Source organism: Hydra vulgaris, chromosome 08 (genome assembly GCF_038396675.1).
Source record: "Hydra vulgaris chromosome 08, alternate assembly HydraT2T_AEP".
NCBI lineage: Eukaryota > Metazoa > Cnidaria > Hydrozoa > Anthoathecata > Hydridae > Hydra > Hydra vulgaris.
Genome location: NC_088927.1, coordinates 17,235,001 through 17,254,679, shown reverse-complemented (window position 1 = coordinate 17,254,679; position 19,679 = coordinate 17,235,001).

The following is a 19,679-nucleotide window of genomic DNA, read 5'->3' as shown; positions in this document are numbered from 1 at the left end:
TCTCGCTGTCGTTATTAGATTCGTCTTCAAAATCTAGTTTAGAGAGACGCAATTAAAACTAATGACTTATTTAAATTTTTTATACCTGATTCTCCATTTAATTTAACCAAACTATCGCTTTCATTATAAGAATTCTCTACAAAGTTGAGATTATTTGCTCTAGCATTTTCTGCGGAAAAACGCGTTCGCTTGCTCATGTTTTCTCAATATATTTTTTATTGTATCAACTTTTTCTGTTATTTTTGAACATAAAAATGGCAGTAAACATTGCAATAAAAAATGCGTTTAATATGTTGTAAAGTTTAGTTATAATTAATAAAAATGCTGCAAAGTTAAGTTTTTAAAAACTCATGTTGGATAGTATTGTTGACAACACTGCAATAAGAACATTGTGAGACCCCTTTCACATGGTAATGTTAGAAATGGTGTAGTATAGTACAATATGAAAAGTCAAAAATTTTAAGCAAACTGATTAGGCAGGAGGAAAATTAAAGTGATTGAAGCTTAATTAGCGCCTTCAAGGCGTGACTTACTATGATTAGGTTAATATTACCTTTAATTCGGCAAGAAATATTTTTCCAACTTTTCAAACAATTGATTCCTAGTAACTCCTACAAAAAAAAATCAAAGAATCAAAGAAATTGAGTTGTGGACTGCTTTTTTAAGTCAAAAAAGTAATAAAAGTGGTGGCTCAAATAAAGATAGTGTTAATATATTAAAATTAGTCTGATTGACTTGACTTTACTATAAATACTAAAAAACTTAGTCTATCACATACTTATTATCTTAGTCTATCACTTAATCTATCTTATATCTATTAGAAAAGTGTTTTTCTAGATAAATTAAAACTGCACGAGTCTTTCCGATTTTTAAAACTGGAGAAGAGTCAGACATCAAATTATAGGTCTTTTTCTGTCTTTTCCTGTTTCTCCGAATTGCTTGAACTTATAATGCGCAATAGACAGTATAATTATTAATTGAAAGTTATATGTTGTACAGTAACCAATTTGGTTTCAAAAAAACATTCAATTAATAACACAATAGTAGACTTTGAGAGTTAGGTAACCATTTATCTAATGCCTTTGAAGTAGACTGTTTTACAATAGGAGTTTTCAATGATCTGTTTAAAAATTTAGACACCGTAAATCATTTCATTGTAGTTAAAAAAATGAAACATTACAAAATAAAGGATACAAACTTACACTGGTTTTGAAATATCTTTTTGAACAGAAAACAATACGTACATTGAGACAATATTAAAACAACGAAAAATGCAATAACTTGTGCAGTTTCAAAAAACCAAAAGTAGATGTTTTCCGAGCTTGTTGTTTGAGCTTGTAACATATTTGTAACCTTTACTTCTCTCAACTACGATATTAAGTATTTACAAAAAAAAAGTATAATATCTTTTTTAGATCAACAAGTCTTATTGTATATTATATAGTTGAATGTTTTAAAGAAACAAAGATTTTTAGTGTATAAAGATTGAATACAAAGACAATTTTAGGGAACGGAAGCGTTGAGGTAGGGCATGTTCAACCCCTACGATTAAGGTGGTTTTCAAGTTGCAGTGGTTTTTTGACGAACTTGGTTTGCTAGTTGGGTGTTTGACACAATTCAGTCGGGTGATTTTGAGTTTTAAAGGAATTATTTTTTAAGAAACGGTACTTTTTATGGATTCATTTCCCCTCTCCGTTATTTTTTAATTTATTGATTTATAAAGTTAAAAGTGCCCTAGCAAGGTTGTGGCAAATGAGACTTATGTCTTAAAAGCACTTATTTAAACGAAGGTGGAATATATGACCCCAAAATCATTTGTTTATTATTTTTATTGCTAACTAAATTTTTAAGTAGTTCAAATTTAGCAAAAAATTTAATTTTACTTTTTACCTTTTTTTAATCAATGACGTCTTTAAATCAAGAAAAAATTGTAAAACACTGTGAATATTCAAATCTTTTTATACATAATTTTACAGTTTTTAGTAACTTGTTGGCCACTTTAGTTGATATTGACAAATGACCAATTACCTTTTGGAATGGGGATTCAAATTATGTAACGCCTTAAACAAAGCTTGCTACGGCAATAAACATCGATATGCTTAGCAAACAACGGGATAAAACAGTTTTAGAAAATTTTGAGAACAAGTTAACACTATCCAACATAGTTGCTACTTTTATTAATAATAAAAAAAACTCAAAAAAATACCAAAAATAATGATTTTCAAAGTGGGTTTTCAAAAATTTCACAATAATTTACCATAAAATTGTCCAAAACAATTACCTAAATAAGACATAAATTTTACCCATTAATTATGAAATAACTTAAATTAATTTGAATGTTTCCGACATATCCGGAAAATTTCTTGAGTTGAAAATTTCCGGGTAATTTTCAACCCTTAAATTAGCCATCACGTCTTGCTAGCTTTAATGGTAACTTAATTCGCCTTTCCTCTTGAATGCAATACATTGTGGTAATTGTGTGCATGCGGAAGTAAATGACAAAAATAAGTTGAGTTTAATGTCAAATATTAAAAAAACTGAGATTTTTTCAATAGGCTACGGTATATTTATTCAACACCAAGTTTACATTTTTAGTTCAAAATTTAAAAACTATATTATTGGAATAAACTACATAAGACTTCAGAGAAAAGATAATAACAAATGTACCAAACCATGTTGTTTAACTAAAAAATAAACAAAGAAAAAAAAGTGGGGATTTTACATGTTGTGTGAATGCTTTACTAATTAAGTAAATGATTTAGCAACAAAGTGAAAAATTAAATTTTATTATTATATGCATATCCCAACATAGAAAATCTCGAAGAATAAAAAAAAATATTATATATTTTACAATAATTTTTACATACTTTTATCCTCTCAAATATTTTTTTAGTCATAAACTGAAAACAAAATGTATTTAAACAAGGTAAAATCTTATTAAACCAGTTTTTCTTTTCAAATTTAATTGATTGTACAAAAAGGTCTTCATTTATATTTATTTATATTTCGTGTGTATTTTGCTAGTTTCTGTAAAACTTTGATACCTTGATATTGGTAAAATTAACCTCGAATTTTAGTAATTTCTGTCACTATTTCCATACAAAAAGTGTTATTGGTACAAACTTCATGTAAGGAAAGATTTCCTTTTGAAAAAGAGCATGTAACTTCAATTATTTTCAACAACTGAAGTTAACTTTTTTTATAAGCTTTTTCTATAAACTTTTTCTATAAACTTTTTATGAGCAATATTTCTATTTTCAATATTCCACTGACAACCTTGTGGTTTCTTAATAGCTTTTTTAACAATGAAGTTGGAGAAGTATTATTCTTACGGTTTATAACTGTACCTATATTCGATGCAGCGATTTTTTTTATTTTGTTCTTCGAACTATTTTTGTTTTTGAATTGATATTTAGTTTATAATTTAAATTGAATTATTTTTTCAACACTGAATAACAAGAGATAAGTTGGCAACCTTTAATTACCTCGGTCAAATTAATTTAAATAAATGGTCCAGACAATATAGAAAGTTTTCAATGATAACTAAGCTAATTTTTTATTTTCTTGCTAATAGATGTTTTACAAAAATGATTGGGTCAAATTTATTTTCAATATTTAACACAGCCATTGTTAGTTGGTTTAACTCCTAATTTTATATAGTTTTTTGAATAACTGTTAACCAGTAATAAAACGTTTAGGAGCAATTCTTTTAGAATATTGTCTGATACTAGGGGGGATTCAGGGGATTGTTTCGAACACCACAAAACCATGCCCATGCCCCTGTATTTAGATTTCCAGAAATGTTTGTGATAGATTTATCAATTTTTTTTTTAAAGTTTTTAAAAATGTTTGTTTAAGATTAAAATTTACAGACGTATAAGTAACTTTCATTCCTTTTTATTAACAATTTTATTGAAATAAAAACAAAGCAAAGCAATCTTTAATTATTAACAATTAGTAAAGGCTAGTAGTTGCTAAATGTTAACAGTTGCATAATAACTCCTGGCACGCGTTGATAAACGAACTGAAACCATTTTTATAGCCATTATATTGACATTTGATTGATATGATCCATATATCATGCCAATATTATTAACCCAAATCAGAAGTTTTTATTTGAAGCATTCGTTTAAAATGCCTAAACATGCAAAAGAACATAGTGATTTTGTTAAATAATTTTGCATTTGCTACTTCAGAAAAGACAAGGATTTAAGACCAATAAATAATGCTGAAACAACTTATTCAAATCTAAATAAAAAGAAAATGACTACTTAAACCTTATCAAAACTATATTTTGGAAAGGTTATTCAGCGGATATCCCTGATCATCCTACCATGCTTTGCTCAAAATGTAGAAAAAGTCTTGCAGAGACTGATCCTTAATTCACTATGCGGCCGTGTTATGAAGGTAATTATTACTATATTGATGTTTAATTTACTTTAGTTAAAATTTAGTTTCGCTATTTTAGTTATTATAGTTGCAATATATATGCTATAAAATTTAGACCTGAATACCAGAGTTATTAGAGGGAGAAAATGCGAATGTTTTTTTTTGAAAATGGGCGCAAATCAAAAATGGAAAAAAATATTGTCCTCTATGGTTGAATGTGTGTCGGGAAAACTTGTTAATCAAGGCACTGAAGGTGTTTCAAATAAACTTGCTGAAAGAATAATTTTTGAAGATTGCTAAGGCCAAGTGGGACAAGGAATACCACATCCCTGCACGAAATTAGAAAGACAAAAGAATTTGACTGCCATTGTAAAATTAACATCCCTAACAACGCAAGGAAAAGTTCTGTCCAGCTCTATCAAAGATTTCAGCACAAATCACTCAGGGAACACCTAAGCTTTGAAAACTTTTGTTCCGAAGCAACTCACTGTCTATTTTGGAAAGACAAAGGTAAAGAAACCTTTCTTTTCTTTAGATAAATTGAACAAACTTCAACTAAAGCTACATTCCAGGTAAATTTTTTGTTGCTTAAAAATACTTTTAAAAATGAATTTGTTATGAGTTTAAAGGCAATTTTTGTAATAACTTCATTATGATTTCTAAGTAATAGCAACATGATTGAAGTTGCACGATTTCTGAGAAGTGAGACAGGACGGAAAGCGTGGAATCTCGTTTCAATATTAAACTGATTGTGAACAACGAAATGATTGGAAAATTATTCAATTGTGATAAACTCCTATTGCTATTATAATTAAATGAAAGCAATGAGGCAAGTAAACTACTTCCAAAAAAAAAAAAATTTATTGTTAGATTGCAATTTGTATCATTCATTTTGATTTTGTATGAATGTATAGTTGGTAGAAAAAGATACTCCTACTGTGTATTGCAATGACATTGAAGAGCTTGTAGCAATGGTACTTCATCACAAAAGTCAAGGAACAAATGATATTGATACCAAATTAGGTGTAGATGGAGGGTAGGGATTCCTTAAAGTTACACTCTCAATAACCCTAAAACCGTAGTTAAAAAATAATAAAATTTCAGAGAAAGTGTGACGGATGTGCATGCAAAGATTTTAAAGATTCAAGCGTCCATAAAACTATTATATTGGCCATTTTGCCTTCATTGAACGAAAAATACCATAATATGCGGTTAGTTTTAAATAAGTTAAACATTTCATCCTTAGATTACATAGAATCGAAAGATCTAAAGGTTTTGATTCATATGGTTGGAAAACAAACTGCAACATCAAAGAAACCTTGTCCGTATTGCATGACGTCATCTCCTGACTTTCAAAAAGCTGATTATTATACTCTAGAGTCTTTGTGTAGATTGTACGACCAATGGATGGCGGATGGTGCAAATTTAAAAAAAGCAAGTAAGTACACAAATGTTGTTAATCCCCTATTATTAACAGGCAACAAAAATAAAAAAATACTAGTACTTGTAAATATTCCAGGTCTACGTATACTGCTAGGTGTTGTAGACAAAATTGTAAAAGAGATTGAAAAAAATTTATTTGAAAGCAAGGGGTGTTGGTTACAGTTTTTTAACCAATATCTGTCGAAGATAAACATCTGCAGAGAAGGGACACATAGTTGAGCAACATGTTATCGAATTTATTGACATGAAAGGTAGATTCTTCGGTTTGATAAATAACTTTTAAATTTGATAAAAAAATAATTTATATCTTTGTAATTAAATACTCTATTTCAACAGTTGAATCGCAAAGTTTGCATAACTTTTGACAAATATTTTATAAATAAACTTGCATTTCTTTTGTATTTCTACTATTCTAAAGGCTTAGGTTACTGTACTGAAGAAGCTCTTGAATCCATTCATCAGGATTTCAATCAGTTTTGGCGAATGAGAAAAGTTGAAGAGCACAGCCCAAACTATATAGAAGCGCTAAAAAACGCGGTTGTTGCTTACAACTACATGCACTGTAGTTTGTAAAAAGTAAAATATTAAACCTCCAATGAACAAACGTTTAGTATGAGTTTGAAATGTAAAATTTCAATCATAATCTAACCATAAAGACTAGAATTTTTTTTTTTTTTCCCGTAATAAATAATCGTAGCAAACTCTTCTCGACCCTAATAGCCCTCCTCAGGGTATGGTTTCTAAATACACTTTTCAATTTTTTTATTTGTTTTATTTTAAACTAGATCAAAATTCATCAACAGATTTCAAATAACATCAAAAAAAAAAAATTCGTTTAAAAGTTGAGACCATTTAAAATTATTTCAGGGGGTATTTTTAGGCTTCGCATGGTTATAAATCTTAAGCGAAAAAAGATTTTTTGATGAAATTAGAAATCTGTTGATGGACTTTGATCTAGTTTATAATAGAACAAAAAAAAATTTACGATTAAAGGAGACGTAGTTTTAAAAAGGAGACAGATAGGGGTTGGGGCGGGGTTTGTTTAGCTCCACCCTATTATTACCCTAATTTTTTGCAAGTCGTCCTCATTAACACCAGTATCAACATACTAGAAATTTGAGTATGCCCCATGCCTCTTAGTTACCTATCTTGAACAATAAAATTCCTGGGCACTCCCCTAAAATATGTGATTTCTCCCCAAGCCCCCACTAAAAAAAGATGTCGTTTCCATTTTTTGAATGAGGAAATTTTTTTTAATGATAATCAAAAAAAATTTCTGGGGATGTGTGGCAAGGTCTTATATGTTCCTATGCAACGTGGCCTGCACTCCAGTTTATATTTTCTTACTTTACCTGATGTTATTATGCCAATCCTTAACAAAATGAATACAATAAATACTTTTAATAAGATTTGATTAAGATTAAATGGTTTTTAATACTACTCTTGCAAATATAGATGTTATAATTATTCATAAACAATAGGTTAAAATACCCGTAGTTTTAGCACATTTTAGTTTAAACTTATACTAACCACCTGTTGTGTTATATTTAATTTTTTTACAGCAAACTTCACATTTTGATTCGGGCAATGGACAAAACTATTCTTTATTCAACTTAATGGACTTTAATTTACATAAACAACATTGTCTTTTGACTATACAAGCCAAAACATACTGGTCCACTCTCTATTTTCAAAACTGTAACAAGGCTTTGATTGTGAATTTTACATATATATAAAAACATATTTAAATGATTCATTCTTTAAATTTTCATCTTTAATACACCATTTTTACATAAAATATGCAATGTAAAGTATAGTACACAATGCAAAAAGACTTTTAAAAAACTTGTGTATTAATGCTTATAAAGCAAATTCTTATAAATCTTTTATAATTTTTGTAAAATTATACAAACTTTTATAGCATAAAATCTTTTAATGTTTTTACTTTTGTTATAATAATATTTTTATAAAAAGTTTTTAAAGAACTTTTCCTCGCAGAAATTTATGTGCAATATTAAATTTTATTTTAATACCGAAATATCAGTACTTTTGCGTCGGCATTCTAAATTTCAACGTAAGTTTAACGTTAAAAAAAACGTTGAAAATTTCAAAGCTAATTCAACATTTATTTTCGACTTTAGTTCCGCGTTAATTTTCAATGTTAAATCAACGTTGATTTTTAACTAAAAATAAACGTTGAATTAAAGTTGAGATTTTCAAGGTTTTTTTTAACCTTGAACTTAGGTTGAAATAACGTTGAAATTTAGATCGTTATTTTTCAACGATATACCAACTAACTCGAAACGTTGAAATAACATTAAAAAACGTTAAGTGCTTGCTGGAAAAAACCAAGATATTTCTAAAATATTTGTATTCATTCATAATTAGTTTTTAATCAGTTAAATTATGAGTGAATATTGTAGTTTGCATTTTGTTGACATACCAATCATTGATTTATTTTGTATGTTTTTTTAAACTAGCAAACAATTCTTATTTTTTACTTATCCGTACAAAATGTCAAACATAAAGAAGATGAGAAAGAAAGATAATAGCTATAACACTCCTTAGTTTATATAGCTGCTTAACTTGCTTTTAAGCTATCTACCTACGAACTAACTACCATCGAATCGCAGTGTTCTTCGGCATTACTTGTACCTGACCTTAGCTTGAGATAAAAGATTCAAACCTATTAAATCAAGTTTATCATGTTTTCGAGCACGAAAGGATGTTATTTGCAAAGGGAAGGAGCAGGTGTGTATTTTAAATACAGGAAAAACTGCTTACTCCAACTAATTGTAAATATTCGGAAATTGGCAGGTTTTATTACTGTTTGATTTCTTAGAGGAGCATAGTGGGAAAGTTTAAATCCATTAATGCAAGATCTAAAAGTTTTCTCAATATCAAGACCATTTAGATCAAAAATATAAAATTCCAACAGTTTCAAAAATGGCTTTTACAATATTATAGAGTAATTGTTTGACATTAGTGCAAAGGATTTTGAGAACAACTAAAAGTACAACGAATCTATGTCTTGCAATATTTCTCCTATAAAAACCTTCCTAGAAGATCACAGGTATTATCTGCTTAATATGCTACAAATACAAAATATAAATTAGTTACAAAAAAATTTTCAACGTTTTTTTATCCACAGCTAACAAAAATATGATTATATCAGCAAAAATTGACATAATTTAATTATATCTACAAAAAGTGAGCTGGAAGCAAGGTTTCAGAGAAAGATTGACAAATGCAAAAAGAAAGTAGAATATAAATATCAAGTAGGGAAGAGTAATGACTCAGCAATTTTTGGTAATAAAGAGGAAATGGATAAAAAATGGTCATTAAACTATAATTTTTTCTTTAATGATGAAACAGATCCCGACTTTTTTGAAGAGAAACCAACTCCACTTAAAAAATTAGGAGCTAAATGAAATTATATTAAATAAAAATTTTATTTCATACATTTCATATAAATTATTTCATTTTTTTATTTAAATATAAGGAAGAACGTAAACATTTTTTAGCTACAGTTCACGGGCATTTCAATTTATAAAATAATGTTGTTTTTGAATTAAACGCCTAACTGAGCTAGAAATCTTTAAATAAAATTTAGGTGCAGCATGTTTAATTATTGAGTCAGAAGTTTTTGTCTTAATTAAAAACTGTTACTTTTTATGAAACATTACCTCAAAAAGGTAGTATCAGACATTTAGACAAGCATGTTTCAAAGTAGAAATAGAAATAACCTGGAAGGGTCTCATTGCAGTCACAACTTTAACCAGTATAAAAGCTGGTCTAAGCGTTTAAGATTAAACCCTTTTTATTGCTGGTGTGGTAAATTATCATGGAGAAGATGGTGGATAGCTTGCGTTAAGCAGAAAATCTGTCAGAAGAAGACGTTACACATTTTTTGCTGAGTAATAGGCAAAATACGGATTGAATATGTTGATTTACTGGCAAAAAAGATTTTGGTTGCGTATTAATATGGAAAAATTATAAAGCAAATTGAGGACAATTTTCTTTCGTTATTGCGTAGGCACCATATTGCAAAGATAAAAATTGCTAGGGCTTTTAATGCATTTTAAAAAAGAAAATCTAAATTTCCTGCCATTAAATTGCTAAAGGGTTTTAACAGAAATAAATAACAGAATTTTATTCAAAAGTTTCAGCCGACGCACAGTGAAGCGAAATGGTCAAAAAGCGGCCAAAACTCAAAATTTTGTTAATATGTAATCCTTGATTATATATACTGGTAAGTGAATTTTTACATGAAAAAGTTTAAATTTGAAAAGATAACATTTTTTAAGAAAAAAAATAACAATTCATCACCTCTGAGGAGGTCCTATACGTCAGGATCAAGGTTAGGACCAGAAAATATTTTGGGGTTCCTGAAAGCAATCGAAGAGATAACAGGATTGCTTCTTATTAGTAAACAATGGAATTGGTTCTGCATCACATTAATTCTAGATATTTTGCATTTGTGATTGAGTCATGCATCTCGTGTAGCCTTATTTTGTTCTTCCTAAGCCTCCTCAGAATACGCTCTAATGGGAAGATCCAAATGCTCAGCAATTAAAAATCCATGTTCCAGAAACTTATGAAGTGTATGTGGCATAATGTACCAAGGATAGGTTTTCACTATCAGCTCTGAAGTTTTATAACAGTATGCTTTAAAAGCATCCAAGTTCAGCTGGAATCCACTGCAAACGGCATTCATTATGTTTCTTAGTCTTTAAATGATGTCCAAACTAACTCCTGTTAATTCAGAGAAAGATTCTGCTGCTAGAAATGCCCTCCTTGAAGTGTTTCCTGTATTAGTATTTCCAAATCCCTGCTTAGGAGTATCAACCACTAAGCTCTACACCTCTCTAAACTTTCTTTTGATTTCTTTTTTTCGAGATTTTACAGATAATTTATCTTCTGGAGAACAGGACTGGTAAATTTCAATATTTATTTTATACCCCAAGTGTAGAATGAATTCAAAAACTCGTATCCAACAGTGCAGTGTGGATAATCCTAATGCTATAGCTTGCTTATTGCAAACTTTTTCTCTTATTATACCCAGCTTGTTCATTTCACTAGGCTTGGCAGAACAAACATTGCAAAATTAAGTTGAGTTTGTATCTGTTATAGCATTCACTGCCTTGCCGTCCAACATGGTCATCTCAATTTTTATTTTTATTTTTGCATTCTGGTTAGAGAAGGGGATTTCAAGTTCAACGTCTTGAAGACTTTCTATTTGCTTTCTAACATCTAAATCTTCAGCTCTTGTTGACTCTTTTGCTTCTTTTTGGTATTTCAGGTGAAGAGGCCTGCAAAAGTGGGGGCTTGAAGGCATTGGGTTTGATCATACAGTGATAGCTCCTATTTCCAGTTTCAACGAAACAATTGCAGTTTGGAACAAGGATTTTTTATTTTCAACTCCTGTTGAAAGATCTGTGTCATCAAATCTTTGATTGTATACACTTTGAGATGAGGCTCCATCCATTTCAGCATTCATATAGAATTTTCCAGTTGTTTCCGATCCATCTAGACACTCTGGATTAGATATGTTTATAATTCTTCATGAAGTGTGGTTCACCATTGACTGAACATAACATTTGGCAGATGTTTCTAAAATTTCCAAATTTTCTGGATAACATTTGGATTTTGCATCAAATATTACTTTGACTGAAGTGTATATCTCTGCATTCTGTTTCAGTGAAGAGTTTCTAATAACTTGATATTGTGAATCACTAAGATCGCAAATTATCTTTAATGCCTCTTCCGCTTTCATCATTATTGGATTCGTTTTTGTATTTTCAATAATTTTTGGGGCTAGAGCTGGATTTTTAACAGTGTTTAATAACTTTTGAAAAGTCGGTCTTTCCTGGACTTGATTTGGCCCTCAACGCAGCAACACAGGCAAGTTCTTCGGTACAATGGTCACCAATTAAACTAAAAAAATATTTTATATTTTTAGTAAAATGCACTCATTTAAATAAAGTTAGCAACCAAAAATGTAGCATATAGATTTTAATATACCTGGATACCTTTCTCCTTTTAGCAACGTCTGTATTCAAGAAATACGATGAAACACTTTTCCAGGCATAATGTGAACTCTCAAATTTTTTATTTTAATACTATTGTCAAATAAGGTTGTGTTACAAAATATTACGGTTATTGAAGCTTGGGAAAATGAAGAACCCAAATAACGACTCCCTCCAACCCTTTTAAAGGGGGGACAGTATTTAAACATAATTGTTTTCAAAACTTAAAATAAAATTTAATTTTATTTATTGAATTCAAATTTCATAAAAAAATCTTTCGGCATTCAGAAATAACGACCACGTACAGTTTACAACACAAAAATATTTTATGCAGATTTTATTTTTTATATTTATGCCCATAAATCTATTTCGGGCAGTTTGGGGCAGCTGATTTTTTTTTAGTTATCCGTGATAACATCCCCTAAGATAAAAAAGTCATTTCAGGGTGGAACTCTGCGGAACTTTTGAGATATTTTATTTTCAAAAACAATATTTATCAGAAAATTTATATTTTTACCTAATATTTTAATTACTCATTTGGCAAAAGCTATATTCAATATTTTAAGCTTTTTACTTTTGAAAAAGATAATAGAACGCCTAAACAAAGCTTTGTGATAAAAAAAATTAAAAAAATAATTTAAATGAGTAAAAAAAATAAAAATAAGAAAAGTATAAAAAGTTCGCGAACTTTAGCGAACTTTTTTTACCTTCTACTAGATAGGAAAAAATGCTACTCTGACTAGGATAGTAGACATGAGAGAACCAAAATATATATTTTTCTTATCATTTAATATTTTTTCTAATAAGTTGTAAAAAAATTAATGAAAATGGTGTATTAAAAAAGTTCCACTTATGGCCGCCTTTCAAGCTTTTCGCTTCTTAGTGCAACGGTGCAGTAAAAAATACAAAATGACTCCCTGAGGAAAACCTTATTGCAGGTAGTAAGCTCTGCAAACTCTTTTTGAAGACTAAAATATTTGTAACTAATGCACTAGAACATAAAATTTTTTCCAGGTATCTAGCAATAATATAAAAACAATAGTTTTTCCATAATATGATTTTTTTTCGAGAAATTAATTTTTAATATTTAAGGAATGTTTGTACTGGTTAACAGAGGAAATGTAACACAAACAAAAATACCTAAAATATACTTTTTCAAAGGTCCTAAACACAAGTCTGATTTAAAACTTGAGCTAAACAAAAATTGAAATTTTTTGTTTAGCTCTCCAGTTTCAAAGTTATTGTTAGAGGTCTTGTCAATAAGTTTTATGATTTTTCATTGAATAAGTTGAATTCTTCTATAGTCGCAAAATGATTCCCTCCAAATCATGGGTACAGCAATGTCATTTGCTGTACCCATGATTTGGAGGAAACAAACGGTAAATGTTACCAACTGTTACTTTAGCATGGTATACTTTGTAGACCATGACATTTCAGAGAAGAAGACACAATCAATACATTATCCAAATATTTTAGGTGACTTGAGATGAGTTCCCGACTGTGAAAGTCTTCATGTGCCAGACCCACCAACCAAACCAAATGAGTTCAGTGATGAGGATAATGATGATGCTAATGACAACGTTGAAGCTTCAGAGTCATCAACATATGAAGATGTAACATTTCTAACTACTGCATTGACAATAATCCTCATTGAATTTTACTAAATGAATATAATGATCCGGTTTAGGATTAATCTAAGAGCAAGGCTGAGCTATTAAGATCTAACAGTAAACCATAACAATGTGAGAGTAATTGTATTTTGCAACAGTTACAGTGAGTTTGAACCATATTTTTAACGGCAGAATCAGTTGTCTATAGTCATTATGTGGTTGGTTAAATGAATGAACTAAAAATTCAATATGCTATTGAAGAACAGAGACTGTTTATAGACTCGTCGAAGACCTGTTTCAAGGCTGTACTCCTAAACAATAGAAACACTCTACTTTCACTTTCTATTGCTCTTGTAACAGGATCGAAGGAAAGATATAAAAATATGAAGCTAGCTCTAGTCAAGACAAAGTATGAACAACACCAATAGCATATTTGTGGTGGCTTAAAAGTTGTAGCACTAGTTCTAGGAATTCAGTTCGGTTATACAAAGTGTCGTTGCTTCTTCTGTGAGTGTTGTTGTTGATGGAGGGAAGATCATTAAATCAAAAAGAAATGGTCTAAGAGACAATCTCTACAACCTTGTGTTAAGAATCTGAATCATGTAGCACTCGAAAAGTGCAGTAAAATTCTCCTGTCACCTCTATATATAAAACTCGGCCTGGTGAAGATTTTTGCAAAGGCTCTCGATTGAGAGCATTTAAATTATTGGTTTCCAAGCTCCCTTAGTTAAGCTTAGAGAAAATTATGGAAAGTGTGTTTTTAGTTCTACAAGTACGTACATTCAGTTTGACAACACCCTTGAAGGAGATGAGAAGACTGCCATGGAAATTTTAAATCGGTTGTGAGAAATTTCTTGGGGTATCACAAAGGTTAAAATTACCCAAAAACTGTTGAAAGCTTGTTGGATCCATACCAAACATCGGGCTGCAAGGTGTCATTGATACTATACTTTCTACTCAGTCATCTTGACTTCTTCTCTTCCAACAACGCGAGAGATAATCATTGTGAACGCTTTCATCAGGAGATGGCTGAGATGGAAAAGCGGTACAAGGGTTGATGGTGAACCTCAACGATGGCAGATAACTGTAGGACAGTAGAGAGAGAATTTCCTGAAGCTGTGTACAAGCAAGCATATAAACGTCCTAGAACGTCTAATTGAGTGTGAGTTGACTCTACGTTTTCTATAGTAATATATTTATAATACAAGTATAAACATAATAAACTGTATCAATACATTGCATAAACACTAGAGCTTATACAGCAATTTCAATTTGATTATTAAAGTCAGGGTAAAAAACTTTACTAGAATAATTTATGTTTTGTTACACAAAAAAAGTTAAATTTGTTGTCAAGTTTTATAGGCATGTTGTAGGATTTTTGTCGTGCTAAACAAAAGTTAAATATTTTTAACAAATTCCACAGTTTTCAGCCTGGTACTTGTCACAATACAAGGTGTATGTCTTATGGTATATACTCTCTAATTTTTGATATTACATTCGCAGTCGTTGAATATCTGACTCCTGAGAAGAAAGATATGGTCGCGGGGATGGGATTTTTTGTAGCTGTTTACTATGGGCCTGTCTATCTAAAATTCTAATAGGGGAAGCATGATAATTTAAATGCTTTTAATATTGCTAAAACAACTCAAAAATATTAAAATGATGATATTGGAAACTCTCTTCAGAAAAACATGAGTAAACACATTTGGTATTTGTCTCCTAAGGTTGTCGTACTATCGTTAGGTGTTCCTGATTTGAAAGCAGAATCTTAATTAAAGTTTTTAATTATTAGGAATATTTGAAAATTTCTATTCTCCTGTTATTGTCTCCAGCAATAATAAAATAGAAGACTAAACTACAATGGAAAGTTGGCTTTTTTTAGACTAACAGATCACATCGATTCGGATCAATAGTGGCATTCTTTAAGTGATTCCTTAGCTTTAATTTCATTCAAGCATTTCATTCAACTAGTTAGCAAGCTTAGTGTGACCAATAACTGCGCAGAAAATAATATTGGTTTGATAAAAAACTTTGTTCACAGTTCCAAGACTAGGGATCAAAGGCAAAACATTCTTTTGGTAGTCAGGAAACAGAAAACTAATAATAAAAGCTATGTCGCTATCTGAACTGGTAAAGCTGAAACGTTGAGTTAGTTAAGTAATGTAAAATGAGGCTTAACTTTAAGATACTATTAGCTGTGTATTTTTACTAAGATAAGAAAAAAGTTTAGTTATAGAAATAGTTTAACCCATAAAATTAGCATAAAATTCAGCCAATCCTTGATATTAAAAAAATACATGTAGCACTTCCAATCGACAAAATAATTGAAGTTTTGAACTTAACCAAGTTAAATGTGCTAGAAAAAGATAAACATCTGCGGTTTTTGATTTAGTAAAAATCAAAAACCACTGATGCTTATCCGTTTTGTGTCACTCTAATTTCCTATTTTCCGGTAATCAATGATTAACATTGACGTTTTGAAGTATTTATATTTATGCCGCAAAAACGAAAAAAATAAACAAACAAACGAAGGAATGGATTAATCAATCAAATTTATTTGAATGTTCAAGACAAAAAAAAATATTAGAAATACGGTATGTAAAATAAAGAGAAAAAACAATGTACTAAATACAAACAAACAAAAAACAGCCATCAATTAACTCCGCTCTCCATTTATTGATTATTTATCAATGAAGATTGCAAGAAGCTGTCAAAGTTTAAAATGATTTTAGAAGTAGGTTCTCACTGTTCTGCAACAATAGTAAATAATGGTATTGTTGCTTGCAAATAATAAAATTATACGGATGACCACAATGTCTTACAGATAATTCGCTAGCACTGTTCAAAGGTGGTTTGTTTAAAATCAGACAAAGTGCATTACTAAATGCAGACAATCATGCAGACAATCGAATAAATCTATATACAGAAAATACTAAAGCTGACAGCCATAAATAGAACTGTAAATGGCATTAAACAACATAATTTTTGTTTGAACTTGTGTTGAGCACAACTTTCTACAAATGATGTTAGCTCTAGCATACAAAAAAATGTATTTTTTTTAAAACATCTTTTCACCGTGCATGTTAATGAGATCAGATATCCAAGGTATTTATGTCTAATACTGTATAAAATAAATATATAAGTTAATGTAAAACGAAGGTTTTAAACTTTGGGTTCAAAAATTTTAAATAAAGCTATTTGAGACTTGTTGTTGCTAAAAATTATACAATGCTTCAAAGCAAATCTAGAGCATAAGTTAAGTAGGTTCCGGAGACATTTGGCTGAGGGTAAGCATTGGACAATATCATCAACATGAAAGAGATGACAAATGAGAAAAAAACCCAAACAGCATCTTTTAGGAGTTAAATCAAATTTAACAATTAGATCATTCATGAATATATTATATAGCAGGAGCATATTACACCCCTAATAGCACTCCATTGCCAATAGTAAATGTACTAAATGATCTGACCCGTAAAAACACGGGTCTTTGTAAGTCTATTCCACATTGAACTTTTCTATACTCTTTTATTTATATATATATATATATATATATATATATATATATATATATATATATATATAAATATATATATATATATATATATATATATATATATATATATATATATCCGAGCTTTCCGGACTTGTAAAATATGGGTCTTTACCAAATTTATCACCTCTATACTTATCTATTTCACACCGATCATTTCTATACCTATTATTTTTTACTGGGTTTACGCAGTTTTACCGATTTAACGCAATTTTACCAATTTTACGCATTTTTACACAATTTTACCGTTTTCTGTCATTTTTACGGCACACGGTAAAAATTCATATAACGCATTTTTACCGCATTTTACCGCTTTTTAACGAAATTTTTTTACCGCCAATGCGGTAGCGCCGATGCGGTAGCGCCGATGCTTGGTATCTAATTAAAACTACATTAAAAACAAAAGTAAAACTACGCTACTGCCATTAAGTTACAGTATTAGTATTATGATGCCAAAAATCTGTTAGATGCAAACACTTAATTAGTGTTCTCTAAGAGCAATTTGCTATTTTCATAAGGAAGCAGCAAATTCATTACCAATAAAGGCGTTGGAAAAACAAAATATAGTTTTGCTAATGCAAGTGAAGAGAGGGGGAAATATTACCTTAACCAGAAAGACTACTACAATCTAATCAAAGACTTAATTCTTAGCAAGAGAAATATTATTCTTCTGATATTCAGGTTTAAAAAGTCGAATTTGTTGCATAAAAACTTACCAGCCACAGTTCAGAGAAAAGGTCACCAAATATTTTTGTATTTTCTTGGTTAGATGGGCTAATTTTTTATCTACGATGCTTTTCTACGATAACCTTGTTCATTAGCGCCTATATAAAGACAGTTTCATTTGAGGATCATCACAGAACCTCAAAGCCGTTTATTCTCACAACTGAAACAACCGTCCATAGTTTTGACGGTCTACTATGAGGATTCATCATTTGTCAAGACACTGCTAAGTGACTTGAAGTGTGACAGATTTATTATGACAGAGTATTTGAAGGAAAGGTATCGGAGACTTCAAAAAATATTTTATTCCCCATATCTACTAAAGGGTAGTTTCAAAGCAATTTTTGTTTCCTTTGCCGTTGGCTATAACTGTATGACGTATTTCCCATAACGGACCATAATCTCGGTGGGCAAAATCAATTTGAGTTTGGAACCGCTAAAAGTATTTCAAAAATTGTTTGTAGCCTATATTAAGGTAGGCCTCAGAAACCAATTTGATAATGTTCTTAACAAGGAGGTGAAACCTTTTAAGTAGCAACAAGATTTTTTTACAAAGATTTATTTTTTACAGAGGACAAAGACAAAGGTGTTATATTTTATGGACCACATTTCAGTAAGAGTACAGAATGTGAATAAGTTCAACAAGCATCAGAACACGAATGGAAATGTGGCTTGGAACTGATTTGCTGCAGTCGTTCATGGCTTTCAGGAATATCACAAGGCTGGAAAACTAAGAGAGTTAAATTAGATTCTAATGAAATATTGAGCTAAATTTGGTTGTAGAATGTCACTCAAATTCCATATCCTCAACACTAATCTCAACAGTATAACAAAAATATGATGGTAGGCGACATTTATTGTCTTTGTATATTTAATGTGCAATTGCTAATTTTGACGAAACCGAATAAACTTGAAATTTTTTTTGTTATTATATTAATAAAAAGGAACTTTTTTAGTGCTGTACTCATAAAATCAAAGTTTGTTGAAAATGTTTTTCCACAGTCTTTAGTGTTTTTCCATAGTCTTTAGGCGGAAGCAATTGAAATATTACACTTTGAATTTAAGGACCAAAATATGTATACACTGAAGATGAAAGAACAGTAATTAATGAGCGAAAAGTTATTGCAGAGAGTTTTAATAATTTTTTTATAAACGTCGGTCATAACCTAGCAAATAAAATAACTCCCGGAAATAAAAATTTTAAATCATATAATGAAGAAGTGGACTGTGTGATGGGTGAGCTTGAAGTATCTCCTGATGAACTTCCGTTTGCTTTTAATATGTTAAAACCTAACATAAGCTCAGGTCTTGATGACATAAGCCCAACGGTTGTTAAAGAAGTTTTCGATATTATTGAAAACCCCTTACTAATTATTTTTAATCTTTCATTTAATAATGGAATTTTTTCCTGGCCTTTTAAAACTAGCAAGAGCAGTTCCAATTTTTAAAGACGGTGATATTTCTAAATTATCTAATTATAGATCTATCTCAATGCTTCCATGTTTTTCTAAAATTCTAGAGAAAATAATGCATAATAGGCTATACAACTATTTTATAAAACATAAATTGCTTAATAATAATCAGTACGGATTTAGAAAAGGGCACTCGACAGAACATGCAGCAATTAAATTAGTTAAAGAAATTTTAAACGGATTTGAAAACAACCAATATACTCTTGGGGTTTTTATTGACCTCTCAAAGGCCTTCGATACTGTGGACCATAATAGTCTTCTTTACAAACTTAGAAATTATGGTGTCAAAATGAATAGTTATAAATGCTTTTTTTCCTATCTTAATAATCGCAAATATTTTTGTAGTACATAATTATGACAAAACTTGTACGGAGTATTGGAATTATGTACAAGACAAGGTATATGTTGGATAAAAACTGCTTAAAACTTATCTACTTTTCTTTTATCCATAGCTATATCA